The sequence below is a fragment of the Heterodontus francisci genome, unplaced genomic scaffold (genome assembly GCF_036365525.1).
Source record: "Heterodontus francisci isolate sHetFra1 unplaced genomic scaffold, sHetFra1.hap1 HAP1_SCAFFOLD_330, whole genome shotgun sequence".
In the NCBI taxonomy this organism is placed as follows: Eukaryota; Metazoa; Chordata; class Chondrichthyes; order Heterodontiformes; family Heterodontidae; genus Heterodontus; species Heterodontus francisci.
Window position 1 is genome coordinate 745283 of NW_027141448.1, and position 10016 is coordinate 755298.

Consider the following 10016-nt stretch of genomic DNA (forward strand, 5'->3'; position numbering starts at 1 on the left):
GTAATGTTTTATAAATACTTGAATGTATTTCACACCGTGTCTAACAGTGTGAATCTCCCCTGGTATATCAGCTCACCAATACTTCAACAGAACATTCACATAATGTGAGCTCTGAGATCTGTTCGGATCCCATTCCCAACACCTGGAAAGTGGGATTGGGCTGGATCGCTCTTTTTCAGCTGGCACAGACACGATTGCTAAATGGTCTCAGTCTGTGCCATAAATTTTCTCCATTTTCTTTGTTCTGTGAAGTGAGGTGTGATTGGGAGGGGCAATTCCACAAGGGTTATATTTTCTACCAAAACAATGACACAAGGGATACTTCACTTTTTTATTCATTCATTCATGCGATGTGGGCGTTGCTGGCTAGGCCCGCATTGACCGCCCATCCTTAATTGCCCTTGAAAAGGTGGTGGTGAGCTGCCTTCTTGAACCACTGCGGTCCATGTGGGGTAGGTACACCCACAGTGCTGTGAGGAAGGGTGTTCCAGGATTTTGACCCAGCGACAGTGAAGGAACGGCGATATAGTTCCAAGTCAGGATGATGTGTGGCTTGGAGGGGTACTTGCAGGTGGTGGTATCCCCTGCATTTTCTGCCTTTGCCCTTCCAGGTGGTAAAGGTCGCTGGTTTGGAAGGTGCTGTCGAAGGAGTCTTGGTGCATTGCTGCAGTGCATCTTGGAGACGGTACACACTACTGCCACTGTGCGTCGATGGTGGAGGGAGTGAATGTTTGTAGATGGGGTGCCAATCATGCGGGCTGCTTTGTCCTGGATCATGTTGAGATTCTTGAGTTGGAATTGCACCCATCCAGGCAAGTGGAGAGTATTCCATCACACTCTTGACTTGTGAATTGCAGATGGTGGACAGCCTTTGGGGAGTCAGGAGTCATGGATGAGTGAGAGGAATATATCACACTTTGGGGCTTTTGTAAGAGGATTTAATCATAAACCTGGGATTTGAGAGAAGCTGCTTCATAGTTTCCAGAACAAATTCAGCCCCTGGGGTGGAGCCAACAGCTGCACTGTAATTACTCACCTCAGGATTCCAAGCCTCTGACCTGCTCTTCTAGTCACGTTATTTGTATGGCTTCCCATTGTAACCCCCATGATGTTGATAGTGGGGGATTCAGTGATTGTAATGTTATTGAATGTCAAGGGGAGATGGTTAGATTCTCTCTTGTTGGAGATGGTCATTGCCTGGCACTTGTGTGGTGCGAATGTTACTTGCCACTTATCATCCCAAGCCTGTGAGACTGAAATAGCTCAGTTGGGAGAGTGTTCGACTGAAGATCCCTGGTTCAATCTGGGGTTTTGGCAGTTCTCCTTTATTCTGCATCGCCATTTAGTTTTGACTCTCGAATTGCACAATTTACACTGAAATTATTTACCCAACTCTGAAGGTTGGATTGGAATAGAGAGATATCAAGGATGGGAGATATTTACATTGTCTGCTTTAGCTTATTCTCTATCTCCTTGTGTCCTTTTCCCCAGTTTTTGACTCTCTCGGGGCAGGGTGAACATTTGATTTGCTGCATTTGTCCCAAACTGAAGCCTTTTCCACATCTCTGGGGGGTCAGACTCGCTCTGTCTGTTTTTGTTGCTCGTGACCATGAACGAGAACAGGCCACGAGTCCAACGTTTATCAGCAAACGGAAGATAATTGGAAAGAATTCTGTGTTACTCCAGACCAGTGACAAAGATACAATGGATGTTATTCAAAATAAGTTTCCTCTGACATTTTATGTAAACTTGTTTGCATCTAAAAGTTGGATTTTAAGTGTTACAAAAATGTGTCAAATTAATGACTGACCATGTGACAGCGCACATGGGGATCAAATCCACAGCCTTGTTGTTATCAACACTGCGTCCTAACCAACTGAACTAAGCGGCCTATAGACAGAGCCAGGTATGGGTTTGAGCCGCACGCTGGGCGGTTTGTGTTTTATTTCTCACGCTGGGTGACAGAGCGATTGTACAAACAATGGACACCTCACATCCCTGAAACATTGTTCTGATATAAAACAGTGTGAAATAAGAACTGAGCATGGAAATGGAACGGAACCAGAAATCAGGACTTTAATCTATTAAAGTTGATCTTGAAATTCAAACATTCACTGAACATTCCAATAGAACGAACTTTCTTCTGAGATAAAATCCAGGAACTTGAGCTGCTGTAAAACATAACTGAGCCTGATGTGATTTGAACACACAATCTTCTGATCTAGAGTCAGACACGCTACCGTTGCGTCACAAGCTCACAGATAAAGCAAAGTCTTCCATTCCTGACAGATTTACTTCTTGTTTAGATTCAGTGATTGAAATTAATTCAATCCTCATCTGACCTCCGCTCTGGAAAGGCCTGCTACCCGACCTGAACCCGACGGGACCCGACGACCTGTGTCGGGTTCGGGTCGTGTCGGGTCGCTCTTCCGGGCTTTCAGGTTCGGATCAGGTTGGGTCAGGTTCAGGTCAGGCTGGGTCCAGGTTAGGCTAGGTCCGGGTGTGACACACACAGTAAGTATTAAATTTTGCTCTGCTGGGAAGTTGAGTTTAATAAGTGTCAAAAGTTGAAAAGCCAACCTCAGCTGGGAGTCTGGGACGTCAAGGAGGGAAAGTCTGAGTCTGCTCAGTGAGCAAGTGAGCATCTCTATGATGTCATTGCGCTCATGCTGCAGCTTCCTGTAGATTCGGAATCGGGAGGTAGGTAAAGTGAACATTCCGGTGGTCGGGTAAGGCTCGGGTTAGTTTGGGCGTGGGAATAAATGGAGATACTCGGGCCGGGTCGGGCTCGGGTCCAATGTGGTTCTGTTAGGTTCGTGTCGGGTTTTTTTCCTGACCTGAGCAGGCCTTTACCGCTCTGTCAGTTCAGTGCCTTATTTAAACTATTACTTGGAGTTCTGTTTTACAGGGTCTCGGCTGTTTAAGTGTTTCCCAGACCCACTACTCTGATTAATCAGACATTTTGCTGCTAAATGCTGCTGCTACAATTGAAATGTAAAAAAGAATTTCCAGTGACCTGCAACCAAAGGGCAAATACATTTCAGAAAGATAAAGCTCATTCACCAATCCACAAATGTGTCTTTCTGCTTATATTTATAAACAACTCCTTCTCTCCACTATGAGAACTATACAATCACTACAGTTATTTGAAAGTTAGTATAAGATGTTCCAGTTCATCAATTTTAAAACTGCAGCAGGTATTTTCCAGAAAACTTCTCTGTTGGAACCTCAGTCCCATTTAGATTGAAAGTGGACAATTAATGTATTCACTTGTTCATTGTGGACAGGTGTCTGACTTAGAATAAATCTCATTAACTTTCAATGAGGTGGCAGTATTTCTGTGCTCCCATTTTACACAGTCTGTCCTGTTCATGCACCATGTTTTTATTCTCCTCTCCCATTCGCCACAGGATACAGATTACAAGCATCATCAATCTAGCTGTTGAAAAGCATTGGAAGAATCTGGTCACACAGGTATTGAAACATTCATTATCTGCCATTTTACAAGTTGGTTGCTTTAAACACAATACAATGTGCAATCATCTTGAAAAGAGATTCTCTTCAATATCCAATACAAATTGAATTACAAACCTGACAGACAAACACAGGAGAACAAGTGACGAGTGAACACAAACCTCATGGTGCTCATTTTCAGATTTATTGCAGTCATCTTACAAAACAAGTGAAAGAATATTCCTGTGAAATGATTTGGAACGTAGGTGTGACTTTTGTTGGTGCCTTTCTTTGCTCTGTTGGTGAAACTTTCTTGCACCTGACTCCTGTTCATGTCTCTGTTTCCTCTATTGAATGAGGAAGGAGATATTTGATCAGAAATCAACTGGATTGTGTACCTTTGAGAGGGGATTTCTGCACCATCAGGGCTGGAAACAGGAGTGAGTGAAAGACACTGTGTGGAGTTTGATTTTGTACAGAGGGAGAGCAAATCTAACAGGGCTGTGAGATATTGGCCTGGATTTTACAGCCCCATTGGCGGCGAACACTGAGACTTTCACTGCTATTGAGGGTCTGAACAGCACTGCAAATGCCGGTACATGCACACACTAACACCAGCATCTGGAAGTTGTGGTGGTGCGAAATGTGCTCAGAAGGAGCCTCTGATCATAATCGCACCAGCCCACTCTTTAAAGTGACAGGGACCTGTAGTTCAGCAATTTGGGCTCATTGCCCACAATGAATCCTGATTTTTACCTTGGTTGGATTGGAGCCGGTACCAACAGGCTCAGGGCCTGCTCGGGAAGGACTTTTCTGTTGACACAACAGCTCCACTATTCCAGGAGGACACCGGCAGCAGCAGGGGTCAACTTTCAGAGGGAGTTCAGACATTTTAAATGTTGTATTTTGTTTCTTAGTTGTATGTAACTTTTTAGCATAGCCTTATCAGAGTTCTTAAATTTATATCTGACTTTTTATTAACAAGATTGAAGTGCTTTTAAAAGATCTCGAAATGTATATGCGTTTTCATCAAAGATTTACCTGGCTTCTTTGTAAAGACTCGAGTAAGATTGAAGTGACTTTTAAAAACTACATCTTATCCTTTAAAATCCCGCTTCCATGTAGATGACATTGGAAGATGGCTTCAGAATAACTTCGACTATCTTTCTAACAGGTACTGCAACAGCTTAAGTCCTACTTTCTGCAAAAGCTGGTGAATTACGAAGTAACAATGTATTGGACATTTTATAAACTGTTGATGCAGATGGGATTCAAACTCATACATGTAAAACAGATGGAATTAATAATCCATCATCTTAACCTCTCAAACACCTCATCACCCAGCTTTGTGCCAGTAACCCATCACATGTCTTTTTTGCCTCTTTGGAAATTTGGGCAGGACGGTCACCTTCAGCTCAGATCCTGACTGTGCAGCCAGATGTGCAATGATGGAAATGTAGCTTCTGTAAGTAAATGGAATTTCCATCACATCAGGTGATGGCCTGTTGGGAATGGAGCGGTGTGAAACATTTCCAGACCATGTCCAACACGTTTCAACTAAGTGTGAAAACCCACCACTGAAAGACTGGAACATACAATCAATTCATCACATCATGATTAACATCACTCAGACACCTGAACCATGAGGTCACTGACGAAGTCATGATAACTTCTAATTTCTCATGAAATGACAACTGAACTAACTGACTGGAAGAATTGCTTTAACTCCACGTGATCAGAGAGGCACAGCCTCAGACCGACTTGGGAGATGAATATTGATTGAATAATTTCAGTGTGAGGAATGTTCCAGCATCATAAACCAGGGGAACGTTCTGACTGAGCTGTGTCTTCATCTCTTCTGGGCAGTCGGACAGTTCACCCTTCATTCTGCTCTGATTCACTTTCCCAAAGTGGATCTACAGATTCTCAAATCTGGAGACTGGGTTTTCTTATTTTGTTCCTTTTGATTTTTCTTGCTCCTGAATGATAATATATTCTAAACCTCGGATCAACCCACCCCTTTGCGTCGTGTTATAGTCTTGGTTAAAAGAGACACAAAACGACACAAACACTCTGAAACATACAACACGGTCACACTTTCCTTCAGTGAGATTAATGTTGAGCTGGTTTCCAGGTTAAATGCAACTGCAAACACATTGCTCTCAAAGAAATTGTAGGGGATTGAGTTGCCGTTGAAATATTAGCACTGAACATCTGTACGAGCAGGAACAGCCATTTCAAACTCACATCCTTCACAAAGGCAACCACTGAGCTGTTTTCTTTTGTGAATAAAATTCATAAGAAAAGTTAAAGTTCACAAGAAAACATATGTAAACGATTGACAGCTAAACTTTTGAAGCAAGGATATGAATCCAAGATTTTCTGATTATTAGACAAACACTCGAACCAATTAAGCTACTGAGCCAGATCACAAATGCTGTGACAACTAAGGGCAGAGGAGGGCACTCTTTATTCTCATCCCACTTCTCCACAGGTCACAACATCTATTTTAACTTTTCCCACTTACTGATACAGTCAGTCATGTACTCTATTTTTCCCAGAATAGAAGACACTGACCAGATTTCTTTAATGAACAACAAAATTATCCATTTATTGTCGAATAAGTTTTAACTAGTCATGAAGTGAAGCATAAACACACAGGTGGAAATTTTAAAAGTTCCTTTTTCACCTTGAACAACTTTTAAAGTCCTTTTTTTTGTCTTCGAACCACACGCACACACACACACACACACACACACACACACCGGATAGCTGAAAAAATAAAAGGGATTTTTTTTTAATTCAGCACTCTGTTGCAGACAAAAACAACCTCTTGGGCTGTTTATTTGCTCATTTTTGAAGAAATCATCAGATGAGATAGGTTGCTCCAAAACTGGAATACAGTCTAACTTCCGAATATACGTAGACAGGTCACTAGGGTATTTTCGAACAGTTCTTTTCAGAAGGCATTGAGAATTAATTTTAGCAGGCCTTCTTCAAAGACATGCGAAAAGATGAATTAACTCAGTGGACTTCTCAGGGTCTTTTAAAGATTTTCTGGAAAACAAACTGGGTTGTGGTCTTCTCTCCTTCCTTGACGATTCTTCAGGCTAACTTTATCAGCTGCTCACTCCAGCAGGTAAAACACACTGACTGCTACAATCAAAGGTTGTGAGTTTTCTGCTGTCTTCGGTTTGCGCTGCTGCTGCCAAGGTTGTCCATTCAAGGGGCATGACTGACTTCACTAACCACATTTCTCCCGGTTACCAGGGTTTCTGTTCTATATTTAACTTGAATCATGTGACAACCAGTAAACATAGTTGCCAAATTGGTCCTTTTGGTGCCCTCTTGAAAAAGAACTGGTCCTACATTTATTCAGTTTGATTATGACTTCTTCAAAAAATATTTTAACAAAAGAAACAGAATCCCTTCCATAACATCATGTACTTTCCCTGAGCTGCAGGTTATCGCAAGTCTCTCTGGCTGTGTTTATTTTAGCTGATTTTGTACTCAGGTTCTTTCTGAATCCATGTGTTTGCAGATCTTTGTGAGTGAGAGATGTGGTAATATGTTTAAAAGATTTCCCTGTAAATTATTCGTATCTCCATCTTTCCCCGAACTTTGTACAAACACATTAATATGGGAATCACACACATCAGGCCGTCAAACCTGTCTGCTAAACATTGAAAGGTGACGGTGTTTATTGTGACGGGGTTCCATTTCTGAAGACACATCTTGATGATTCACACATGTAAAAATTTGTATATTATGTTCATGACATAATGACATAAATAAACATTTCCTTGCACTTGGTGAACATTTTCTCTGCTGATGCCCCCTGAATATATTAGAGAACATGGTGAAGAGGTTGAGATAAAAGCCTGTAAATATAGGCAGCAAACAGCAGCAGGGACTGCAGTGAACAAGATTTACGTGACATATTTGTGCTTATATTGGTGGGTGAAATAAGATACTAAACACACAAAATCCGACATTTGAGCTCGCGTAAAAGATTGCTCTGTTTATGGAGATAGCATCAAAGAATGCTCAGGAATTTTGTCCTATGCCAGTGATAGTAACACACTTCAGGGGAACTTAAAAAAAATGGTAAAATGGGCTTTCACATAACAGATGAAATTTTACACAGAGAAGTGTGAAGTGATACAATTTGGAAGGAAGAATGCCATATGAATGAAACGTTACAGTTCTAAACTGGGTGCAGGAGCAGAGAGACAATGTACACCAATGTGAGAAGGATTGAAAAGGTAGCTAAGAGCAAACAGGACACTTGGCTTTACTAATAGAGGCATAGAGTAAAAACATATAAGTTATGCTAAACCTTTATAAAATACTGGGAATGAATGGCCTCCACCTGTACCTCCACAGAAAGCTTCCATTCCAGGTTTACACACACTCGTCAGGATCACTCTCCACAGATTCTGCCCTCCAGGCTTGGACACCCACTTCAGGATCACTCTCCACAGATCCCACCATTCCAGGTTCGGACACCTACTTCAGGATCACTTTCCATACATCCCAGCACTATGGGCTCGGAGACCCTCTTCAGAGATCCTAACTCTCCAGACACGGACATCCTTTGAGGACCACTCTCCACAGATTCTTCCCTCCAGGCTCAGACACCCTCTTCAGAATCACTCTCCATACATCCCGCCACTCCACGCACGGATATCTCCCTCAGGATCAGATCAAAGAATGTTGCTTGTCACTTATCAGCTCAAGCCTGAATGTTGTTCAGGTCTTGCTGCTTGCAGGCACAGACTGCTTCAGTATCTGAGGAGTTGTGAATCATCAGCGAACATTCCCACTTCTGACTTATGTTGAAGAGAAAGCCATCAATGAAACAGCTGAGGATGGTTGGGCCTAGGGCACTGCCCTGAGAAACTAGGTATCCAGTCATGGATGGTGGTGGACAATTAAATAACGAACCAGATGAGGAGGGTCTAAAAACATCCCTATCCTCAATTTTGGTGGAGCCGAGCACGTCAGTGCAAAAGATGAAGCTGGAGCATTTGAAACCATCTTCAGTCAGAAATTGCTCAGTGGATGATTCATCCCGGCCTCTTGAGGTCCCCAGCATCACAGCTTCCAGTTTTCAGCCAATTTGCTTCACTCCCCATAATGGCAAGAAACAGCTGAAGGCACTCGATACAGCAAAGACTATGGGCCCTAACAACATTCCGGCTCTAGTGTAATTCTGAGTTATATTTGCCTTCAGTCTGGTTCAGTGAATATACTGAGTCGGATGTGTAGGTAAAATCAATTACTTTATTTGCGCATTTATCCGACTGACTTACTCTAATGCAACGACACTGACTCCACCCAGAGTCTGTCTGGTCCACTAGAGTAAGTGAAGTTTTTTGATACGGGTACTACTGTTTATACATTAAGATTCATGCTACACCCCCTTGTTTAACCAATCAGTGCGATACAATTCGACTTCACCCACGTGGTGACATGCAGTACATCTGTTACTGAGGTTACAATACACTCCATTCTCAATACATACTTGTTACTAATAAAATATTGTTTTGTTCCAGCAAGATAAAACAAAGCAGACAAGCAAGCTAATCAGCAAGAGCACAGGAATCATTTATAATCATTCGAGTCTCACTCCCTACATGGATCATGAGTCTGTCTCTACCTTGTGACAAGTAATTGCGGCGCATCCTGCTATCTCTATTAGGTGTACATTCCTGAGTGTTTCGTGCAGTCTGCAGCTACATCAAGTAGCGGCAGTTCACGAAGATAAGAGGGGCCCAGCACTCCTTATCACTCACACAGGGATGGACATCATTTGATTCGCAGGAGTCAATTTGTTCCAAACCACAGGGAGTCACACAATCAGGCCATGAAGAACAGATGTCTTTGCAATTACCAGTGTCGGCTAGTCTTTACAGTCTCACACGCTCTGCCTTTACTTTTAACTATTTCATTGTGATTTCTGCCACTTAAAATCAAAGCTCAGCAAAGCTACTATTCCTAACTTGGCTAGATTTCCCATTAAGCATAGTGCCATGCCTTTCTGCTCACTTCCACACTCGTACTGAAGACTTGTGCTCCAGAACTAGCTGCGCTCTCAGCCAAGCTGTTCCAGTAGAGCTGCAACACAGGCATCTACTTGACAATGTGGAAAATTACCCAAGTGTGCCCTCTCCATAAAAAAAATGCAGGACAAATCCAATCTGACCAATTGCCGCCCCATCAGTCTACTATCAATCATCAGCAAAGTGATGGAAGATGTCACCAACAGTGCTATCAAGCACCACACACTAAGCAATAATCTGCTCATCGATGCTCAATTTAGGTTCTGCCAGGGTCTCTCAGCTCCAGGAAATAATTTGGCAGATAGAGTAGAATGTGGGAAAATGTGAGGTTATCCACTTTGGTAGGAAGTATAGAAAAGGAAAATATTATTTAAATTGTGAGAGATTACAGAATGCTGCGGTGCAGAAGGATCTGGGTGTCCTCGTACATGAATCACAAAAAGTTACCATGCAGGTACAGCAAATAATTAGGAAGACAAACGGAATGTTACCCTTTAT